General features: G+C 48.0%; 1 protein-coding gene across 2 annotated transcripts in view; it reads right to left on the bottom strand.

Annotated features, from left to right (window-relative positions):
• Window positions 1-23,615, bottom strand: part of LOC136838264 (oocyte zinc finger protein XlCOF6-like) — an 87,916-nt gene extending 64,301 nt beyond the window's left edge. For both annotated transcript variants that reach the window (XM_067103125.1, XM_067103126.1), the window contains exon 1: window positions 23,519-23,615. The gene's annotated coding sequence lies outside the window, so the exon portion shown is untranslated. The remainder of the gene's footprint in view (window positions 1-23,518) is intronic.
• Between the last annotated feature and the right edge of the window lie 1,099 nt (window positions 23,616-24,714).

Genomic DNA, 24,714 nt, shown 5'->3' with positions numbered 1-24,714 from the left:
AACTTCTGCAGAGAGTATCTCCACGAATTAGACTGGATGTTAAAAATATGTAGCTGGTATTTATAACACTAATATTTCAATTTTGGTGGACGCCACGAAAGGCACAAATAATGTCTTTCGAAAGTCAAGGAAAGCATGAATGACTCGATGGAAGGTGTAGGATGCCCAGCCCATATTCTCCACAATGCTGTGCACATACCGCTGCCAATGTCTTGTCTATTGATGTTGAAGTAATCGCTTGTTAAAGCGTTTCTACACTTTAGTATTTACACTGTCTCAACTGTGAAACTGAAAGAATTTCATGCACTTTGTTAAAGTCTAATATGCATCAGTTCTCTCTCATTCTAAAACTCTGGCTTTCTTTGATGAGGGCAGTTGGAGAGAATCCTAAAATTATTTGAAGCACTGAAATCTTTCTTGCTTCTGAAAAAAGCCTCAAATTCTTTAGATTTTTTAACAATCCGCTGAGCTAAGCCTACTTCTATATTTTGTTCACAGTCTTGAGTATGTATTTAGCAGGATTATGAAGATTGAAAAGAGAGATAATACATTATTGAAGTGCTTTGGCTGTTTAAAAGAAATAGTTGCTTTAATAAAGGCAAGAATGGATGAAAAGTTTATTCCTCTTAGTGTTAAACGGTGCCTTAAAGATGATGAAATCACATCTCAAGAGATGAAAAAATTCCTACTTGAGGTGGATAACTACTACGTCACTTGCCATGACTATCTTAAGAAATGGGCTTCATCGTTAGAAAGTTTTGATATCTTTTCATGGATGTTATTAGATACACTTCCAGCATGGGAACAAATACAATCGTCTTGTCTAGTGTTAAAAACAAAGGTAAACATTGACGACAACATCCTTTTTCTGTCAGTGGTCAACATTTAAATACATCTCGATAAAACAAATGCAGAGTAAAACCTGAAGAATGGATGACCAAGTGTGGTCATGAAAATGGCTTTCTATCCTACAGCAGTTCGACTGAAGAACAAATATTTGAGATATTAATTTTGTGTCAATATTTGTTTAGTATACCCATGCATAATGCAAATGTTGAGCGTGGTTTTTCTATGATGAGTGCTCAGTGGATCGACGAGAGAATAAATTGGATGTGACAACTGTAGAGGCTATTTTACAGTGTAAGTGGAAATACAAATTGTCATTGCAAAGAATTTTACTGGCAGGTATGAAATAAGAACTTCTAAAGAAAGCAAAATCATCTGAGAAATACAACTAAAATAAAAAGTTCAATTTTCATTATTTCTAAAAAACATACAATTTTTCTTTATTTTCATTTATCTTCAGTTTTCATATGAAAAAGATACTTTGGTATCTTAATTATTTGTAATGATTACAAATTTTCTGGATTATTTTCCGTTTCTTCAGTTTCTTTATTGTAATTTGCATTAAATATTAGTTTAACAAATTTTTTTTCTTTATATCCTATTAAAATACTTGCTTGATGTTTTTCACCGCGCCTGTATCCATTTATAATATGTTTATCTGGGGATGTCTATGTATTAGAGAGATTTTAAGAATGTCCCGGATTGCTTATCTTGAAATCTGGCAACCCTAGGGTGACCCCTAAAGACGTTAGTTGTTATTCTGGTCGCCTCAAGGAGCATCAGATTGGGTATGATTGGTTGCCACTATAGCTTAGGCTGGGATACCTTATATAGGCAAGGCTAGGTTACCCTATGTAGCCTAGGCTAGGCTACCCTATAGAGTCTAGGCTAGGCTAGGCTACCTTATATAGCCTAGGCTGGGCTAAGGTTGTGGGAGAGTTGTGCATGACGTTTCTGCAGGTAGTTTTGTTTAGTTTCTGTTCCCTTGTATTTATGTATTTGTCATGTTTTCCTGTTACTTCTCTCTCTAATCAGGTTGATTTCTTAGCGCCTCTGTTTATTAATGCCTGTTGACTTGTCCAGAATGAGGTTTTCAGCCGAAGGTTGAATGGAAGGAAAAGGAAAATGGTATCCCTTCAGCTGCCCTGGTATTAAAAATGCCCTTTCATTTTATTGACCAAAATGTCCTTGACAACTGTTTCCTTTGGGCCAGCACCACACTTCGCTGCCCATGCGACAGACTTCCTGTTGACCACAGTGCTCAATGCAGCATCCCATTATAGGAAGCAGGGTATACAGTCAGGTCAGTTGGACTGTTCATTTGACCTTAAAGATGGTCTGAAATAGAAGGACAGTGAAACAGGTTTAAAGGAGACCTGTAGTTAGGTGAAACATCAATTATTTTACTTCAACAGCCTGAGCAACGTTTGAAGTATGTACTTATGGATATACAGTGTATTTGCTTTTTAGTCTGTAGGAAAACGTTAATGGCTGTATGCTAATGTGTTTGATACAATTCCTGTATATTTATAATGATCAGTTTTTATCTGTAGATAATTTGTGACGCACCAAATGAAGACTTGGTCAGAGGTCCTCAGAAAGTGAAGAAGCACTTGATCGCTGGTTTGAAGGAATTGTATCTCTTGGTCTCAATGGGAACGTGTTAGTGATTGATTTGTTCCACACGATATACAGTACATACCATCAGTCAAAGCCTTATTAGAAAGACTCACTTGTTGGAGGAGGAATCTGAGTGAGTCTCTGAACTGACTGAAGTTAAATGGACTTCAAGAACTGGAAAAAATGGACTGCTTCTCCGAAGAGAGAAGTCCCTCAGAAGTCCCAGGACCTCTGAAGGGGACCTCCTCCCGCCTCTCAGGCGCTCGAACCCTCGGGACCGAGACACCAGCCTGGGAACCAGCCTGAGCACTATTTCAGAACCACCAAGCACCCAAATCTTAGAACTGGCAGGAAGAACTGAGACACTTGCATGTCTTGGTTTTTTCTCTCGCCCTGTGTCTGAACCGGGACAGTGAGAGGTCTCTCCGACACCGGTTCGGAATGCACCTGAACTCTGAAGATTCTTTAGCACTCGGTGTGACTCAACAAAGTCAACACCCAACACAGCACCAGGTCTAGAAGCAGAATCCTTAGAATGGATGGCAACAGGAGTGCAAACCAAAGTCTGTGCGCCTGCAACTCCCGAAACACAAGACCCTGGGGTGCGATTTGGTTCCCGAGCCCAAAGGCTGGTAAGAGCCAACGAGAGATCCCATTGCCTCCCCATGAAGGGGAGGCAGCCCCAGAAGCCCCATGGTGGGACCTCTTAGGGGAGGGAGAAGCAGCCTTCCTCTTCTTGGTCGATGAGCCTCAGAAGAAGAAGGGGAGAAGGCAGCAGAATACAAAGTCGAAGATAAAGTTGAAGATGACAGGACTTCTTCCTCGATCTCTTCTCTGACCTCTTCTACAGGATGATGGCCAGGAAGCACACTACCTGTCAGGGCAGCTAAATCAGGAAGCGCAAAAGCAGCAGCCCAGGTGACAGGAACACCAGGAGAAGCAACAGAAGCAACCAGGGCAGCTGGGGCAGGAGGCATGACAGGAGCTCCAAGAATGTCAACAGTGGCGACAGGAGCAACCAGGGCAGCTGGGGCAGGAGGCATGACAGGAGCTCCAAGAATGTCAACAGTGGCGACAGGAGCAGGCAGGCAGCTGGGGCAGGAGGCACAGCAGGAGCAGCCTGGTGGCTGGCCGCCACAGCAACAGGAGTGAAAAGACAGGATGCGCGGTAGGGCAGATGGGACCACAGGTGCGACAGGAGGCAGTGGCACAGCATGCAGGAGTGCCAGAGAACGATTAGCAGTTGGTAGTCTTGTCGGGGCACAGCGAAGAAGGCGAAGGAGAGGCAGCCAGAAGGGAAGTTTGCTGTGAGAAACAGTCCTGAAGGGTTAGCCACCAAGGGAGTCATCGGGGGCATAAAACCCTCAGACACGCCTTGGAAGGCTTCCTCCGGTACTGTTTCCTCCCCTCAAACTTCACTGCTCAGCCGACCAGGAACAACACTCTGCAAAAGTAGATACTTGTGGAACATAATGCCCCTGCAAGAGGAGCAAAGGGCGTGCGGGTCTACATCAATATTTGACCTGAAGCTACTGCACTTCTTCCCGCCAACCCCTGGGCACCACGAGGCTGGGGTGGCGGGATTACTGTTTATTTCCTTCATGAGCTTGCATAATGACAAACACACAAAGCAATCAAAACAAAGCATATAGAAAAGATCCCACTGGGAAAACAGCTCAACAGCAGTCAGGGCAGAGAGCGAGGAACAAGTCTGCATTGCACGACATTCGAAAGCAAATTGGAATGTTTACATGCAGGCAGGTGGGACTCCACCTCCTGGATGATAGTTAACTGCCTAACCACCTTGTTTGAAAGTTCAGCGGCCATTTCAGCTTAAGCTGAAAGTAATTCCTAAAGTAAAGGACCAATGGTTTGTATACCGCGTTGGAACAAACTGCAATTTTAACCCTCGATGAATCCACAGGCTTACCCAAAATACCTGTCCGCTCTCCATGACGAGGCCGATGTATTCCTCGTAAGTGTAGACCCTCCGACTCATGAAGTTCCTACAGGACTTCTTCATCTGAAGGCTTCCCTTGCTGCCTGGTAAGGACACTCCACTCCACAGCTGAAAAATTAATTAAATTAATTAAATATTAGAATTAATTATTAGAATTAAATATTACAAATCCAACTTAAAAAACAAAGAACAAATTAGAATTAAATATCAGAAGCTACGTCACTCTGAATAAGTATTTTTCGAGCAAATCTCTGAATGTTTTTGTTACAACTGTAAGTAGCGTTGTAAGTAATGTATGTAATGTGGACCTTCAGATGTGACTTCTGTAAGAACAAATTCCCACAGTCAGTGCATCTGAAGGGCTTCTCACCCGTGTGAGTCAGGAGATGTCGTTTCAGGCGGTATCTCATGGAAAACGTTTTCCCACACTCATATAAGCAAATTTCTCCCCAGTGTGGATCGCCATGTGGCTGTTGAGATTCGATTTACGGCGGAACGACTTCCCACAGTCGTTGCACATGAAGGGACTCTCCCCAGTGTGCATCACCATGTGGCTGTTGAAACGTGATTTCGAGGAGAATGACTTCCCCTGTCCTCACACAAGAAGGGCCTCTCCCCAGTGTGGATCGCCATGTGGATGTTGAAGTGTGATTTCAGGAGACGATTTCCCACAGTCCTTGCACAGGAAGGGCCTCTCCCCTGTGTGGATCACCATGTGATCCTTGAGACCTGATTTCAGGGAGAACGATTTCCCACAGTCCTTGCACAGGAAGGGCCTCTCCCCAGTGTGGATCACCATGTGTCGCAGGAGGCTTGTTGTGGGAGAATGACTTCCCACAGTTCTCGCACAAAGGGCCCCTCTCCTGTGTGGATCGTCATGTGGTCATTGAGCTCTGATTTCTGGCAGTACAACTTCCCACAGTACTTACACACAAAGGGCTTCTCTCGTGTAGCTCGCCATGTGGGCCTTGAGACGTGATTTCTGGAGGAACGACTTCCCACAGTCACTTGCAAGGGAAGGCTTCTCCCCAGTGTGGATCGCCATGTGTCTCTTGATATGTGATTTTTTTGGGAGAACGACTTCCCACAGTTCTCGCACACAAAAGGCCTCACCCCGTGGTGGATCGCCATGGGGTCCTGAGACCTGATTTATGGGAGAACCGACTTCCCACAGTTCTCACACACACAAACAGCCTCACCCCGTGTGGATCGCCATGGGGTCTCGAGACCTGATTTCTTGGGAATGACTTCCACAGTCCTTGCACATGAAAGGCTTCTTCCTGTGTGGATCACCATGTGGGTCTTGAGAGTTGATTTCTGGGAGAACGACTTCCCACAGTCCTTGCACATGAAAGGCTTCTCCCTGTGTGGATCACCATGTGGGCCTTGAGAATTGATTTCCGGGAGAAGCGGCTTCCCACAGTCACTTGCACAAAGGGCCTCTCCCTGTGTGGATGCCATGAGCCGTGAGATTTGATTTCTGGGAGAACGACTTCACAGTCCTTGCACATGAAGGGCTTCTCCTTAACGACTTCCTTCCTGACGGGTGGCAAATCGTCTTCATCTCCGATCGCCCGACAACAAATCCTCAGAACCATGTTTCACACTGTCGTCAGACTCATAACAGACCTCCACTTCCATCTTCATTTCCATCTTGATTTCCATCGATGGATCCAAAGACAGAGGGTACAGCTGGCAGGCATCACTGCCCGCTAAACCTATATTTTCGTGCTTGACGAGAGACATCGCTACTGGATCCTCAGTCTTGCTTCCAGGATGCTCATTTCAGCCTTTGGTCCTTTGACCTTGTTCATTTATTTATGGAAACACCAACTTTCTTCACTTTCCTCTATTGTTACTCACTGCTTCTATCACTTATCTATTCATTGTGTTATTACCTCAATCTCTCCTGTCACCGATGCACAAATCTGATATCTAGAGTGTCATATTTCCTATTTTATGAACTTATTCAACACCTCGTAGGAATTTGCTCCTAAATTCATTGCTGGACCCCCTCCATTTCCAAAACCTTGATGCCACAAACTGACCACTTCTTCTTCGAGGGCAGGAAGTCTGAAATATGAGAAGGTAAAAGATTATTAGAAAACTCTACATAAAACTGAAGCTTTTAATTTACTGTTCATAACAAACCCACCAATCATACTGGGCCCATATCGCAGTCATGATTTCCACAGACACTGATTCCCAAGTCTTCCACACAAGAACACAGCTGTCCAAACATAAGTGTCTGGAAAAGAACAGTTCATTAGAACTACTTCATCACTCATTCTGTCGTGTGTCTCACAAGACTCTCCATCCTGACATCATCTTATTGTGAAACCTGTATTCCTGAAGTACAGTGAACCCCCGTATTCACGGGGGATCATCCCCACACCCCTCCACGAAATAGCTAAAATCCATGAATGCTTAAAACCCCTCTAAAAACACTTAGAAACGCCCATTTTGATAGTTTAAACACAGAAAAACCCTGTAAAAATGCATATACCTGACTATTTTAATAGTTTTATCACAAAAAGTGCACTTATTCATAAAAATATGAAAATACAGCAATTAGTGAATATTTCTCAGTGAAAAATACATGCAAATGGGCGAATTTTCTGCGAATAATGGCTAGATATGTTCCACAGAGAAACCATAAAATGCTTGAGTCTGGAATCATGAGAACAGAATACAGGGGGTTTGCTGTACATACTGAAATACTGTAATGTCATGCCACTCACACCTGACCAAACCTTAGTCTCGTCACCAGTCTCGGACTTGTTGGCGTGGCAGAAGCAGTTGTAGGGGGGAATGTAATAGTATGGAATATAAAATCTGGGCCAAAAGCCAAGAGCTGGGACCTATGAAGTCATTCAGCACTGAAAGGGAAGCTAAGAGGAATAGAAAAGTTTGCAGTGCATAACAAGAGGGACACCTCGCAGTTGTACTATGAAACACATGTCAGGAGAGAGTTGAGTAAAGAAGGAGAAAATGAACACAGGTATAGTACAACGAATGAAAGGGGTCGCAGCTAGGGGCTGAAGGGGTGCTGCAAAGAGCCTTAAGGAATGCTTACAGTGCACTGTGTGAGGTGCACTGAGGTCACTTCTTCCCTATGGGGCAGGAGCGAGGGGGAACGAACAAAGGAAAAATGTTCCTCGATGTCATCCTCTTGGCCTTTTGCCTCTTGCCTCCGGTCAACGCAACAAGAACATGCGCTTTACACACACACACTAAAGAGAAAGAACACAACTGACTTCAGCTCACAGAACAAACTGAACGAGGGCTGAAGTTCATGGATGACAACGAGCACAAAAAGCATTATGGCTTTTGTGTTGCAAAACTACAGACCTGGTGACCTGAGTCAAGACAGTGTCTCTCCTCTTTAGCACCAGGTTTGCCCACAGGTTAGCTGTTTGGTGGGCTAGATAGGAACGCTTCTACCGCCATACAACATCAGCCTCTTGAATGTGGCTTCCTCCCTCGGAATTATGAGAACCCGAAGAGGAAGACGTGATCTTGGCCACAGCAAGAGACTAAGGATCAATCCAGGAGACCATCTGGAATGCTGCCATGGCTGTCAATTACACTGCCGCTGCCTTCTGCTGCAAAAGGGACACTCCCTCTGCACGGAGGCAGTCCAGCGACGGACCCAGACACAGGCGAACCAGGTCTGGGTCAACCTGATTGGTCAGCAATGGCCTCTCTGAGGTATTGTAGTATTTCCCCTGGCGTGGGAGAGGCTGAAGAAGTGTCTTGCATGATCAGCTAGACCTAAGTGAACTGTCCTGCCCAGACACAAGAGAATTCACCTAGTCCAAGACCCTTCGACAAGTCACGAACATGGCAAGCCCATCCAGACTTTGGGTTCCTTTTGGGTTCCCTAAAACCTTTGATGGCTCACAAATGGTCCATGGGCAAAGCACTGGTCTCTTTGGGACTGTTAAACTGCTGTATCAAACGGACGATTTCCAAAAAATTCCTCTGCAACTCTGGGTGCCTGAGTCCTGGGGCATAGAGCCCTCAAGCCCTTCCAGGTTACTTCCTCTGTAGGATAGGGACATTCGCCTGAGCCCCCTGGAGATCTCCCTACCACTCGAGCATACAACAAGTCCAGTCCGAGGACTGAACCCGGAGCATACGCTTCTGTGGTCGAGATGGGATAGGAGCGTGAACATTCCCGGTCCAGAACCCTAGGCCTGTCTGGCTCCCAGAAAATCCCAAGGAGGTGGAGGGGACAGATGAGAGATTGTTCACATGAATGTGGACAAGGATGTCCCAAAGACATGCTACAGTCTTCTTAGAAGCTGGGGCCTCTACACCAGAAGAAGACTGGGTGGGGGACCTCCTCTTACCAGCATCACCTTTCCAGAACCCTTGCATCGTTCCCATACGGGAGCGGGCGGGGGTTAAGTGAGCACCTGCACACTCTGTACTCTCTCTCGCTGGGCCGGGCCCGTGTCCGTAGACCGGGAACCCTTATCACCCCGGGAAGGTGACTTCCCTGGACCGGTACCGATGTGCTGGGGATGCGTGGAATCCAAGGCAGCAGTTGCTCCTGTGCTTGTGGCAATGGGAGCTTAAGTACTGGTAGTACTGCTAGCGAGAGATCCCGTAGCTTTCTCTGTGGAAGAAGGCTGGCTGTCAGAAGGCCTATGGGACTTCTTATGGCGGGGAGAGGCAGCTCTCTTCTTCCAATACTTACTAGCCTTGGAAGAAGAAGGGGAAGAGGTGACACCACACGATGCAGATGAAGACAAAGACGATGATGAATTCCTGTTCCTCTTCTTCGACTTCTACCGGTCATGGCAGGCCTTGGACAGCAGGGTGTGGAGAAGGAAGTCACCAAGGGAAGACAATGTAGAGGGTAACATTTGTGGGCACACTACCGGAGGCATGTTCGAAGACACCACTGACGTGGTGGTGGCCCTCAAGTCGGTAGGCGCCATAACCGTAGAAGCAGTGACAGGTAAGGTGGCAGCAGTTACTGGAGGGCCTTCAAACCCTCAACACTTGACTACCCTGGGAGGCCTAGGGATGGCCAAAACTCCCTAAGCCCCTTGGGCTCCACAACACCTGAAAGACAGGGTGGGTTGAGGGAGGCAATCTCCCTTCACCCCGAGAAGGATAATTTCCTCTCTGGGCGAGCGGAGACTGCTGGACAGTAGCCAGACCGGGCAACAATTGTTCCCCTACGTAGGAGGCTGAGGAACCGCTCCCTTGGGAGTAGCATTCCCACACGGAAGCTTGACGGGGGGGGGAAGAAGGAATCCGAGAGAATCCTCAGTGTGACCAGCGGAGTACAGGCAGTTCCTGAGTTATGACACACCCGACTCACGTAAATCCAATCTCACGGTGTTAGTCATCATAAATACGGATCCGACTGCAATGCTGACCCGAAGTTATGACGCTAAGCCGGGCGGCACAGGTATGGCACGCAAGCTGGTACGGCTTTTAGTTTCCTGTAAAAGGAAACTATTGTGACGGCTTTGTCTGTCTGCCCACAGATCTTAAAAACTGGTGAAGCTAGAGGGCTGCAAATTGGTACGTTGATCATCCGCCCTCTGATCATCAAACATACCAAATGGCAGCCCTCTAGCCTCAGCAGTTTTTTTTGTTTAAGGTTAAAGTTAGCCATAATCCTACTTCTGGCACTGCTGTAGGTACCAACAACACAGGCCACCACCAGACCATGGTTGAGTTTCATGGGTCATGGCTAAGTTTTATGGTTGATGCCACCACTGGACTGTGGCCGAGTTTCATGGGCTGAGGCTGAGAGTTTTAAGGGTTGTGGCAAAAAAAACTTTGGAGCATTTTTTGCTTGTTTGTTATTGTCGTTTGGTGCGGCATAGGAATACAGGCAGTCCCCGGTTTACGATGGGTCCGGCTTACGACGTTCCGAGGTTACGACGCTTTTCAAATATAGTCATCAGAAATTATTTCCCGGTTTACGACGCATGTTCTAGGGTCACGACGCGTCGTTTGCCGATCCGTCGGAAGAAATATGGCTCCAAAACGGCGGAATAATAAAAATTTGGAGGTTTTTTTGATGAACAAACTCAATAAAAATGTAGTTTACATCATTTTCAATACACCCAAAGCATTAAAACAGATTTTCTTAGGATTTCTGACGATTTTCGACGATTTTTCGCTTTACGACGCGGCGTAAAAACGGAACCCCCGTCGTAAACCAGGGACTGCCTGTAAAGTGTTAGTGAGCAAGACCCACGGTGGGTCAGCAGTGTAGGAATACAGCGGAAACAAGTCAGACCGTGTGGGTCAGTACTCACCAGAGCGCCATAGTGGTACGTTGTTCTCACATTAGCATACATATAGCATATTGTGCTTCATGTCTTTTTTGCCCTTTGTATGGCTCCAAAGCAAAAGGTTGATTCTTCTGATGGCAATGTGTTGAAGAAAAGCAAAGTCATCACAATGGAAGTCAAACTTGACATGGTGAAGTGTTCAGAAAAGGGAGAACCCAACACTAACATAACAATTTTTGAAAGTAAATTGTATTTTTCCTAACTATACAAACCCGAGGTCCTTTACATTAGGAGATACTTTCAGGCGTAGGCTGGAAAACGGCCACCATTGAACTTCAACAAGGTGGTTAGGCAGTTACTGTCCGGGAGATGGAAACCGCCTGCCCGGATGTAAACATTCCAATTGCCTTTGCCCATGTACAGATTGAGGGGTGGCATGAGGTGGGCATAACTGTAAAGGACCTCGGGTTTGTATAGTTAGGAAAAATACAATTTACTTTCAAAATTGTTATTTGTTCGACACAATATACAAACCCTCGGTCCTTTACATTAGGAGACTTACTGATTGGAGGGAGGAATTGAAAAAGTCTCTCTGAACTGACTGGAGTTCACCACCTTGTCTTCCCTTCCTGGTCGTAAGGGTTAGTGAGGAAGGGAAAAAACACCTCTGACAAAAGATCGGGTTGTAAATAAGATCTATGTCAGACTTGTAAGGACCCTTTGCATGAAAGAGGAAAACGTCAGTTCATGCTTAGTAGGCTAGGAAGAAATGACGTGGGATGACAATAAGGCAAATACAAGCATTGGGTTTGTCTCAAAGTCATTTTACTCTTTCCTCCCTTGCAAGAGAAAGGAGTGGGGGTTGCTTCTATAACCTGAAAGGAAATTTTGGGAAGCTCACGTTATGTGCTTACCTGCCTCGAACGCCGGTCCAGCTTGTAACCACGTCCGGCTCCCTGCCCGTGGGAAGAGAGCTTAGGATAGGGGAGGAAGGAAAAGAGGCCCAGTCACTCAACAAACATCTCCCAATCCTTACCGTACAACATAGGCAGATGCAACCTGTCCCGTTAGGGGAGCTGGATAAGCTACACAACTTGTTGAGCAGCCACCACAGGACCCAAGGAAAAAGTGTCCAGGACTTATGTGCAACATCCGGAGGTAGAAGGAAGTGAAGGTAGTCTGTCAGGACCACCACACCTGCCTTCAGTACCTGTGGTACCGACATATTCTTCCGGAATGCGAGGATGGACCAATGCTGCGGACCTCGTGACTCTTTTTGAAAACGTGCAGTGTCGTCTTCTCCTGCAGCAGAGCATGCTCTCCTTATTGTCTCACGGCCAAAAAGAGATGGTGTTCTTGGACACTTCTTTCTTGGTCGAGCGATGCTAACGAAGAGTCGCGACACTCCAGGCGGAGGTGCGAGTCTTCTTCAGATAGCGCCCGCAGCACCCTAACAGGACACAGTAGCATCTCGTCTGGATCATTATCTACCCGAGTCCTCTAGGGAGGGGATCGTGAAGGACTCGAACCGTATGTCAGGGACCGGTTCAAGATTCTGAGTCTTAGCTACAAAATCTAACTTCCCTGAAATCGGCGTAACTGATCCCCATCCCCCTTGAGTGTTTTACATCAAAGGAAAGTCCATGAAGTTCGCCAACTCTCTTCACCGCGCCAGGGCAAGCAAGAAAACAGGGTCAGATCCCTGTCTGACGACTCTTTAAAGGCGCTCGTAAGGTGCACGCAGTCAGGCTCCTTAGAACGAGTCACATCCCACCCAGGGGCCTGAGGTCCCTGGGTGGGCAAGACCGTTCAAGCTTCTCATGAGTAGAAATCTCGAAAGAGGAAGAGATGTCTACTCTCTTTCAGCCGCAAGACTAGCTGCGAGCCTTTACTGCTGAAATGGAGAGAAGCTTCTCGGCGAAGGAAGACAAGGCGACCTGCTGAACAGTAGCTCTGACCGGAGAATACCCAACCCACCAACCACAGAAGGCGGACCACTTTCCCTGGTATACCGCTGCGGAGGATCTTCTGAGTATCCTGCCATCTCTGTTGCTGCGCTGGCGTGAAAAGCCTCTCGCTCGCAAGAGATGGTGGATAACCTCCAGCCGTGAAGACACAGGGAATGCACTGCCAGGTGGAACCGCTGTGCGTGAGGTTGACGCAGAAGGTTGGGCCAGGGGAATCTCTCTCGGTGCCTCGGAGAGAGAGAGCTAGCAGGTCCTTTACCAATTGGCCTGTGGCCATTTGTGTGCCACCAGAGTCATTCTGAGATTCGGGTGATCATCACTTTCGGCATGATTACCCGGCAATCAGACAGAATGGAGGAAAGGCGTGTTGTCGAGGTTGTCCCACGGATGTTGGAAAGCGTCCTCCGCCTTGCGGCCCATGGGTCGGCACGCGACCGAACAGAAGACCTGAAGTTTTTTCTGTTGTGCCGGTGGCTGAAAAATCTATCACTGGGCCCCACAGGTCGAACAGCCTTTCCGCTATTCCTGATGGAGGACCATTCTCAATCCCTACCACCTGGTTCTGGGCTGAGCTTGTCCGCCACTACATTCCTCTTGCCTGGAATGTATCTGGCTGACAGCTCTACCGGCCCAAGCTACTGCCCACTCGTGCACCTGCATTGCCAACTGATGAAAATGATGGGACACCAGTCCCCTGCTTGTTGACATATGCCACTACAATGGTATTGTCGCTCATCAACACTGCAGAGTGTCCCATCACTCGATCCTGGAACTCCTGGAGAGCCAGGAAGGCCGCCTGAGCTCCAGAATATTGATGAAGGTGCTTGTCATCTCGGTGCCACACTCCCGAAGTCAGCAACTCCTCCAGGTGTGCGCCCCATCCCTCGGTCGATGCGTCCAAAACAGAAGCATGTCCGGAGGGGAGTATGCAGGGATACTCCTGGGGTTAAGAGGTTCCTGTCGTCCAACCACCAGTGGAGGTCCTTTCACTTCCTCGGAAAGAGGAATGAGGAAGGACTGGGGGGGTCTCGGGACTGGGACCAGAGCTCCCTTTAGTCTCCACTGGAGAGACCGCAAGAAGACGCCCGTGAGGAACTAGCTTTTCTAATGACGACAGGTGACCGATGACGACTTGCCATTGCCGAGCTTGTTGCTCCTGTCGAGACAGGAACAACTGTGCTGCCTCCTTGAACTTGCTGATACGAGAGTCCGAGGGAAAGACTTTGCTGCCACCGTGTCTATCAGCATGCCCAGGTATTTCGTCCTCTGCTTGGGGGTGAGATCTGACTTCTCCAGATTTACCACGATCCCTAGATCCTGGCAAAACTCGAGGAGACGATCCCTGTCCTGTAGCAACTGCAGCGAGAGCTCGCCAGGACTAGCCAGTCGTCGAGATACCTCAGAAGACGATCCCGTCCGAGAGTGGGCCCAAGCTGACACGAGAGAAACACTCGTGAACACCTGGGGAGCTGTCGAGAGCCCGAAACAAAGTGCCCTGAATTGGAAGACCGACTCCCGAGGGGCGGTTCTGAGGTACTTGAGCGGGGAGGATGGATGGGGGCATTTGAAAATACGCATCCTTCAAGTCCACCGTAAGCATGAAGTCGTTCTCCCTGATGGAGGCCAGCACCGATCGTGCTGTTTCCATCGCGGAACCGAGTCTGGCGAAGAAACGGTTCAAAGGAGAGAGTCTATGACTGGTCTCCATCCCCTGATGCCTTCTCTGAAGAAAGATCCGGCTGTAAAGCCTGGAGACTGGTCCCTCAGGACTTCTACAGCATTCTTGCTCAGCATGGCTTGCACTTCTTGCTGTCTGCGATGTCCTTCAAGAACCTGAAAGATAAGTTTGGAGATGGACCGGAGTGTAGGTGAGGGGAGGCCGAGACTCGAAGGGTAGGAGATATCCCTCCCGAAGAACATCCACTATCCAGGTCTTGGCTCCATGTCGCTGCCACGTTGCCCAATGGCTCGACAGGCACCCCCCACCTTTGGCAGCTTCTGGGGAAACGCCGCTAAGCGTTTCCCCCATTCTTCTTCTTACCCTTGCCCCTCTACCGGATTGGAAAGGGGGCTGAAAGGCAGGGAGTAACCCCCTTTTCGAGGAAGAAGAAGGCTGGGTGTTTTGGGACCCCTTCAAGACTGGGACTTCTTAGGGGCCGAGGAAGGGCCAGCCTGGCCCGAAGACCTGGCTGCAGTGGAACGAGAAGACCCGGAGGTCTTAACCACTGCCTGGTGGACAAGCCGGTCGTTCTCATCGGCACGGCGTTTGTCTACATTGGCATCCACCAACTCTCTAGGGAAGAGAGAGAGGAACCCAGCAACGGTCCATTCCGTGAGAGCGAATTGCCGACTCGGGACCCTACAGACTTGGCAAAGCGAGAGAGAACGGCGTCTCTTCGCTTTAACACCAAGTTTGCCCACAGGTTTGCAGTCTGGTGGGCAAGGTAGGAAATAGCCCTACCTCCAGACTGGCACAGTCTCCCAAAAGCAGAGTCCTCCCAGGTGCGATAGCGCCTGAGAAGCGGCTGATTCGATACTGTGAAGGACCACAGATCGAGCCAGGAGACTGCCTGAAAGGCGCCATGGCGGTGGCTTCCAGGGTTGCAGCTTCTTGCTGGGGAGAGAGAAACATTCTCTGCCGACAATTGCTGCAACGAAAGACCCGGATCCAGACGAGTCAGGTCCGGGTCAACCTGTTTAGTCAGCAACGCTCCTTTCTATTGGAGAGTAAAAGCGCTTCTGACGAGGTAGAGGGGAGGAAGAAGCTTCTCAGCGGCTCGATCGAAGGGAACTGTCTTGCCCAGACACAAGACCGTTCACCTGATCGAGTACCCCCGGGCAAGCGTGGACCACGCAGCCCACCGGGCCTTGGGTTCCTTCTTAGGACCCCAGAAGGATTCGGAGCGCGAAGGACAATCCACAGACGAAGCCGTGGTCCCTTCCCCGAGGTCATTGTGCCGACGAATCAGCGCTATAACCTCCGAAAAAGTCCTCTGTATTTCGGGGTGTCCGCATCCTGAGGCAGAGGACCTTCAAGTCCTTCCAGGGTGCGGTCCTCCCGAACTACTCTCCCGGGAGGGAGAACCTCGGCAGACCCCTGAGGGATCTTCCTGAACTACGGGCATAGGACCTGGTCGAGCCAAGGACCGAGCCAGGAACATACCCCCCATGCAGTTGAACTCTGAGGAGAACACTCCCCAGAGTTCCTCCTCTCCGACTCACGCCCTGGAGGGAGACCGAAGGAGCGGAGGGACAGGGGAGGAAGATCGGGCGCTCCCACTGCCCTTACTGGCAGAACCAGTAGAGGCAGCAGGCCGGGCGGTCACCAACCCGCGGTGATGACGGGCCCTCAGGTCGAGAACGTTTCATCCCCAGGTGAAACGGTCTCCCGAGGAGAGCGGGCGGCTCGCGAGTAGCCGAGCCGGCGCGTTCGCCTCCCTGAGCCAGTCTGGCCGCGTGGGCGCGCCTGGGACTGGGAGGAGTCGAACGCGCGGCTGGCTGGCGCTGAGCTTGCGCTGTCCTCTGACGCGCCCCAGACTTCTTCGAGGCCGAAGCCTCTCGGGAAGACTGAGCAGGGACTTCTTCCTGTTTCTCCATGCACTCGGCCCCTCGGGGACTGAAGCATTATCCGGGAACCTGACCTGGCACTGGATGGAGTGCCAGCAGGAAGAGAAGGGGCACCTGCATGCCCGGCTCTTTCTCTCGTCCCACGCCCTGGTCTGTACGGCGAGAAGTGTCCACCGTAACAGACTGGGGTATCCTGGTCTCCTTGGAGACCGGGTACTCCTGCAACTCGCGAACGAGAGTCCGGCGTGGTCGCTGGCCTTAGAAGCAGGAGGTTTCTTAGGCGCAGCGGGAGAGTGCCGACCTTGGTCTGCACACCAATCTGGTTCCCGCTGCCCTGGCCCGGAGGCGGAACAGCGGTTCCTGATCCGAAGATCGGGAAGAACCAACGAGAGAACCCACTGCCTTCTGTGTGGAAGGAGACAGACCCTTAGAAATCTCAGTACGAGGTTTCTTAGGGGAGAGACAGACTTCTTCTTCTTCGGCCGCGAAGCCTTGGAAGAGGAAGAGGAAGAAGCAGCAGAGCAGATGGCGAATGAAGGCGAAGATGAAGACGACGACGACACCTTCCTAGACCTCTTCTTCTTCTTCTTCTTCACCATCTGCTTCAGGAAAGCAGTCAGATCACCAATCCAAGAAAGCGAAGACGGACTCAGGAACAGCAGGAACAGGAACAGCGGGAGGGGCCACAACAGCAGAAGGTGCAACCCGGGCAGAGACGGCGGAGCTCGGACCAGCAATTGCCTGGGCAGCGAGAGCCGCGATGTCGGCCAGGAACCAGTGGGCGGGGCCAGGGATGCAGCCGCCCCTCCCGCATGCAGATCTGGTACGGGCCGCGCAAGGTCGCTGGAAAGGGAACTGAGGCAGGCGAAGGGCCGGGCTGGAGAGACAGGCGAGGGAACCGTATCCAAGGCCAGGCCATGTTCAGCAACGGGGCAGCAAGTCACATACGGGTACGATGGCGTCACCATGTAGGAGGGCCAGTGCGCGAGAATGGTGCCAGAAAGCCAGGTGGCAGGGAACAGCGTGCTGGCCTCGCGGATGATGCCGATACCTGGGTGTCCAGATGCGAAGCAACTGAAATCGGCATCTGGACAAACCGCAAAAAGGTGACAGTCGTGGTAGTGGCTGTTGCTGCCCGTGTGGTCGTGACTGGAGAGGGGGCCATGGGGAGCCAAAGCTTCCGAGCCGAAACCAGGTAGGCCCGGTGCAGCCAGGGTGAACTTGGTATCATCGTCTGGCTGCTCCCCCGCCCGGTACCTGAAGCAAAAGTCGGGTTAATAGAAGAAGCCTCCACCCGCTCCGAAGGAAAAACTCCCCTCCGAACGGGAAGAGACTTCCGAGATGAAGCCGCTGGTCCAACTCTCCCTTGCCCCTTCCACAAACGAAGAAACGTAAGAGGAAGGGAGAGGGAATCCTCACCCAAGGGAGAGGGCAAGAAGAGGAAGTTCGCTGGGAGGTAGAAACGAACCGAAACATCGGCCTGGTCAACGGGTCGCCGGGGCGTATTTCCCTCGGACGACTCCTTGGTAGGCTTAGCGACGGTAAGATCTCCTCCCTTCGAACTTGCCCCATTGCTCGGAGGACCACAAACAACACTCATTACAAGTAGAGTCGCGTGAACACACCCGCCCCTGCAAGATGTGCAGAGAGTGTGGGTCCACATCGACTCTAGATCTAAAGGAATTACACTTTTTTCCTCCCACCCCAGGACATACACGCTGGGGATGGGAGGATTTAGATGATTTATCCATAATACAAAAATGAAAAAGGAAAATTCCACCAAGAATGATGAAGAAAAAAAATGCAGTCAGGCAGAGAGCGAAGAACAACGTCCGTGCGCTCGACGGCCGAAAGCAAATTGGAATGTTTACATCCGGGCAGGCGGTGCTCCGCCTCCCGGACAGTAACTGCCTAACCACCTTGTTGAAGTTCAACGGCCGTTTTCCAGCCTACGCCTGAAAGTATCTCCTAATGTAAAGGACCGAGGGTTTGTATATTGTGTCGGAACAAATAGGTCGTTCGCTTGGGCTTGGTTGGTTGACGGTCACTACCGTTGTTAAGGATATGGAACGTGTCCTCAAACACATGAAAGGAGCTGCTCCTAAGAAAGCCACCATTACAACCAAGCAGTAGGGTGGTCTCATTCTTGAGATGGAAAGATTATCGTCGATCTGGTTTGAAGACCAGAATCAGCGTCATATTCCCGTGAGCCTCACGGTGATTCAAGAAAAGGCTAGAGGGTTATATGAGACATTAAAAAGTGGAAAGGGAGATGGGAGTGAAAGTGAACCGTTTATGGCGAGTACAGGATGGTTTAGTTGCTTTAAGGTTTGCGCTACTTTGCGCAATCTTAAGATGCAAGGTGAGGCTGCTAGTGCTGATGAGGAAGTGTTAGAAATTTTGTTTACTAACACCTATTTACAAATATTAAAAATATTTACAATGCAATCAACTTAGTGAGGCAACAGTGTGATTAGCTTACACCCTCCTAATTCTTATAAATGTACAAAAGCGAGATAAAAAGAAAGGTATATTGCTACTTAGCCACACTGTTTCGTTGTTCTACAGGTGTTTTCGTAGAATTTTAACGTCCTGGTCTAACGTTTTGGAGTAACTTTTGTAAGGTATCTTCCCTTAATGGTGGTTGCTGCTTGACAGCCACTAGTTTTTCTTTTTGCTCGAGGTAACCCACAAGGGGAGGTTCCAACAATATTTATGTTGGTTTAATTATTTAATTACTTCATTATTTCATTTGATTTACTCAAAGTTATTTTACTTTAAATTAATCCTAATTATAATTAATTCAATTAATGGATATCAAAGCCAAATACGCCATTATATTTATTAAATTACTAACGGTTTCGTTTACGCATTTAATGCTTCAGCCATGAATGAAACTCAAGGGTGCATTTTTAGCAACACAAAGCCATCAGACAACAAATCCTTTATTTCATTAAGCAAGCAAACCCAGAATCAGTACCTAGGGTCCATGATGTTCGTGCGGTGGCCACTTCTACTAACTTTTTTCATTATATGAATTTTGAGGATCTCAAGAAGTATACGGGTTGGAAATCACCAAAAGTATTTAAACGCCACTATCTTACGTCTTTAGAGGCCCTTAAATTTTCCACAGTTGCAGTGGGTAATGTGGTTCCCCCTGGTCCAACTCAAGTTTAGTTTATGTGAATTTAGTCCCTGACCCCCCTGTCTCACCTGCTTGCCCTGCGTCTACCCTTGGGTCAGCCTTAAGTATCCTAGTTGGATTAATATCATACAATTCAAAATTTTACCTGTGTACCTCAAAAATTTTTACTGTGAATTTCTTACTTTTTTACCTGTATGCCTCTGAATTCTGGTTTTGTGAATTATGTTTGATTTGGCAGTATTAAAACACAGTGAAGTTTTCTTTAAATGTTTTATTTTAATTCTGGTTATGTATTCTTTGAGGCGGGCCACCAATTTCGTATATAGCTAATTCTCTGTCACTATTTCACTGGCTGACATAGGTCCACCCAGAAAAGGGATTTTGACAAAGGAAAAATCTATTTCTGGGGGAGGACCTGTGTCACCCAGTGACCCACCCACTGGTTTTTTCCCACCCGGGAGAAATACGCAGCTTGGTGGGTGCTAAATTTGGGATGACGTGTCAGTCTCGTGATGACGCCTACTTGGTGGTCGGGTGAGTATTCTGGGTTACAAGTTTGTAACGGCTCATGCAATTTGGGACTTTGAGAATTGAGAAGTCTATTGACTGAAAACCTGTGGAGCGTAATAGCTCACCCCTTGTGTATATCGACACCTATTTAAGGTGATTGAACTTGGGTTAGTAACTCCAGCATTCTACATAGCTTTTTTCTCTGGTATATGTAGCAATCTTATACCTAGAAATGTGCTAATTGGAACCAATTTCACTGGGTGACACAGGTCCTCCCCCAGAAATAGATTTTTCCCTTGTCAAAATCCCTTTTATTACCCTTAAGAGGAACTAAATTTTTATCTATTAGGAATGCGCAATATTCTTTGTACAATTCCATCACCCTGAAAGAATTTCCCAACAGAAGCAGCACAAAAATTTTCTAGTGGGCTGGCTGAAATAATTAAGAGAGAGGTTACTTACCCAAGCAAGTGTTTAATGTGGACGAGACAGGCTTATTATGGAAATGCATGACTAGTCGTACATGCATAACAAACCAGGCCGTAAAACCAGTAAGGAGAGACTGATTTTACTTCTTGGGGGTGATGCTAATGGCGACCTTTGAACTTCAGCCCTTGTTAGCATATTTGGCTGGGGATCCAAGGGCACTCAAGGGGATTTTCAAGTCATCTCCCTGTCATTTGGAAGTCCAATAAGAAGGCTTGGGTTACACTTCAAACCTTTGACGACTGGTTTAACTATCACTTTTTGCTTTGGAGGGTCTGCTGTTTTGGATAATGCCCTGGACACCCTTCACACCCGAATGACATGCATCCTAATGTGAAGGTAGTTTACCTTCCCACAAAAACTACATTCATTGTGTAACCAATGGACCAGGGTGTCACTGCCTCCTTCAAGGCCTACTACCTCCGAGGGACAATTAACAATGCCTTCAAGGCCGTTGAAAGGTACAAGAACTGCACTCTCAAGGACTTTCTCGAAGCGGCTCGCTAACGAGCGCCCGAAGCAGCCCCCATCTTAGAGGCGGAACCTCTAAGACTTGGGAACGGGATCACAAACTGAGGTCTGCCATGCGGCTTCAAACACAAAACCCACGGCTATGCGAATCGGTTTCCCTAACCGAAGGTCGGGAAGAGCCAACGAGAGACCCACTGCCTCCTCGGAAGGAGGCAGTCCCTAAACGTCCAAGGGCATCAAGGGCAAGCAGCATTCCCTTTCCTTCGGCCGATGGAGGTCTGTCCAATTCTCGGGACCCCCTTGGACCTCGGGAGAGGAAGGGAAGACGCAGCAGAAGACGAAATCGAAGATAAGATGAAGGCGGCGGCTACTTCCACAGGACAGCTTCCTTCACCTCCCACTCCGACATCTTCTACAGGATGGTTTTTACGAAACATTGTAACCTCCAGGGTAGTCGGCAGGAACACAGCGGGCGCAGCCAGGACACCACCACCAGAGAAGCATGATCAGGACAGCCCGATGCAGGAGCTACGGCACGGCAACAATTCGGAAGGCAGGAGCTACTGCAACGGCCAGGAACATCACCTCAACAGGACCACTTCCTACATCTTCACGCCGACATCTTCTACAGGATAGCAGACATCGTAACCTCTGGGGCAGCTGGCAGAGCACGGAAGAGGCCCGGGCACGACCGCCAGAAGCGGCAGGAATGATCAGGACAGCCGATGCAGGAGCTACGGCAAAGGTTCGGCGAGCAGGAGCTGTGCAGGGCCAGGAACGTCACTTCCACAAGGCGACTTCCTTCCCTTTCACGCCAACATCTTCTACAGGATGGCTGACATCGTAACCTCCAGGGCAGCTGGCAGGAACACAACGGAGCGGCCCGGCACGATCACTAGAAGAAGAAGCGGGCACGATCAGGACATTCGATGCAGGCTACGTTGGCGGTTCGGAAGGCAGGAGCTACTGCAACGGACAGAATGTCATTTGAAAGTCACCAGCAGCGACAGGAGCGATCAGGGTGGCTGCGGCAGGAGACCAGGAGAGCACCCCAGAGACTGTCGTCGAGTTGACAAGAGCATAACACAGGGAACAGCAGGAGCAGATGGACCACAGATATCGCAGGAAGCATTGCAACAGCATACATGAAAACCAGCAATGACAGCGATCAATCTACATCGGCGGGAACAGAGTCAGCGCGATCGGCGTGAAATATGTCATCTAATCAGGTATTGTGGTCGATCCCAAAGCAACACTGAATGAATGTCGGGACTGCTTCATGCAAGATATTCTTGATATATCCAGCCAACTACTGCTGTGTCTGCGATGCTCACTGTCAACCTGAAAGAAAAACAAAGATGATTAGTAGAGGGAGGCTCCTCCGCTACAAAGAGGAACAACCCCCTACACAGCGTTAGGAGGTACTCTAGGCGGTCGCTCGACGCTCCCCACCCCCTGGGTCTTCGCCCGACGCAGCGGAGAAGAGGGCGAAGGAGAGAAAGGAAGAACCTACGGGAAGAGAAAAAGGACGGAGGGGGGCCACCAGGGACGCCGTGGGCGGAACTTATCGACGACGCCCACAACCTCCCACTCGGCCCGCAAATCTCTAAGCGCAGGCAGCAAGTAACACTCAGCATAAGTAGGAAGAAATTAGTGATGCCCCTTACACGGAGGCAGAAGCCCAAGAAGGGAACTAACTCTTACGTCCCGATGGATGTAGGGAGTGAAGATATTGCTTCCCAAACTATATCTCCGAAAGTACAGGGCGCCTTCAGTATTTATTAAAGGGCTGCTGGAGAGAAGCATTACCACTTGGTTCACGCTTCTCCAGTTATGCCCCTGGCCGTCAAACCCAAGACAAAGGCAGGGAGCGGCGGCTTATACAAAATTATCACAAATCGTGGGTTTGTATTAATAAAAATCAAACGCACGCATATATAAACAAAAATACAGAAAGATCCCACCGGGATAATAAGAGCTTAACGGCAGTCAGGCGGAGAGAACGAAAAACACGTCGGCAACGGCTGACGGCCGAAAGCAAACTGGAACGTTTCCATCCGGGCAGGCGGGGATGGTAGTTACTGCCTAACCACCTCGCTCAAGAGTTTAACGGCCGTTTCCAGCCTTCGCCTGAAATTAATTCCTGACGTAAATGACCGACGGTTCGTATATTGTGTCGGAACAAATAAAGCTAATACCGACTCTTAGCCTAGTCTGGCCTAACCTAACCTTACATAGCCTAACATAGGACTCATCATGCTTTATTCCACTGAAACACCCAATCCCACAACAGATGCGGCTGTTGGGCAGCGACTAAAGAGCCAAAACACAATTTAAATAACGTAGATAATCATTCGAATCGATTAAATAAGGCCTTGACGACACTGACATTCGCCACCTTAATTTAACAACTTTAACAACTTTAACACAATTTTCCTCTATTCACAATCAACTTCAATCGCTGACTGACCTCGGCTGACATTCCGCGTTATTTAAATGCGACCTAAATCACGGAAACAACGGCTCAGATCCATTAAATAACGCTTAAATGGGCCCGACCACGCACCGTGACCTTTACCTGACGGGGAAACGCCTCACTTAATTCAACCGTATTTAACGGAAAAACTCAAATTTAACCGCAATTTTAAACCGCGAATTCAACCGCAATCGTTTATTTTACCTTGGTTGACCCTTACGTCGATCATTCAGTCGATAATTCCGGTCGAAATTGATTGATTTCTGAGAGATGTCTCGGCTATGCAACTCGACGGGTGACTGACAGAGTGAGTCTGACAGCTGTTTGTTTACATCGAGTCACTCGGCCACTTTCCACCCAAGAGGATTAGATCCTTATTTTGAGTTGTTTTTTAACATTTTGGAATTGTAAAAACGTAAGATTTATAATTATCTTGTATTATTTTATATAAAAATCAGTTATTTTGCTTGTATAATTAATCAAGCATTTTTAGCGACCACTTTCCACCCAAGAGGATTAGATCCTTATTTTGAGTTGTTTTTAACTTTTTGGAATTGTAAAAACGTAAGGATTATAATTATCTTGTATTATTTTTATATAAAAATCAGTTATTTTGCTTATATAATTAATCAAGCATTTTTAGCGACTTGTTTTCTACCGCACGTAAAGATTGAGTTATGTTTATATATACAGTATTTTGAATATAAACGTTTTATATTTATTTTTGATGGTTCTTTCTAATGTCATTCTTCATTTTTTACGTTCATATTTCAACACTGAATTTCACTAGTGTGTCATCATTCATCTACTCATTATCAGTCATATTATTCATTTATATATCTTCCACCTTCATCACGGCGCCGAATAATCCTGACGGGTTCCGGCACTTGGTCTTCAAGACCTAAATTTCACAATCAATCAAACAATAATTTTAAGCAACTGTAAAAGTGGACGTGAGGGACCTGGAAACAAAAGACGCTTGATTGATAACGAAAGCCAGGCTGAATATGTTGAACCTGCGAGGTGTGTGATATCTGCATATGGGGGTTGGGGGGAGAGGAGGACAGCCCCGAACATTGATTCAGGTGTCAAACCCTACGAAAAACAGATCATGACATTACTTTAGATACCCATCTGGCAAAATGTGAATCTATTCATAAGTAATTTATTGGCAAAGTCGACAAGTTAGACATCTCCTCAATTCATGAAATTTAGAGGAATCACACTAAATGTCAGTTATTGTTTGAATTAAACCTCAAACCTCCATTTATTTTAGGGATTTTTAATATATATATACTAGAATTACGTAATTTTTGAATAATAATAATAATAATAATAATAATAATAATAATAATAATAATAATAATAATAATAAGAGGAATGTTTCAGTAGCAAAAGCC

Source organism: Macrobrachium rosenbergii, unplaced genomic scaffold (assembly GCF_040412425.1).
Source record: "Macrobrachium rosenbergii isolate ZJJX-2024 unplaced genomic scaffold, ASM4041242v1 282, whole genome shotgun sequence".
NCBI classification, from domain to species: domain Eukaryota; kingdom Metazoa; phylum Arthropoda; class Malacostraca; order Decapoda; family Palaemonidae; genus Macrobrachium; species Macrobrachium rosenbergii.
Note: the sequence above shows the minus strand (reverse complement) of the source record. Positions and strands in the feature narration are given on the sequence as shown.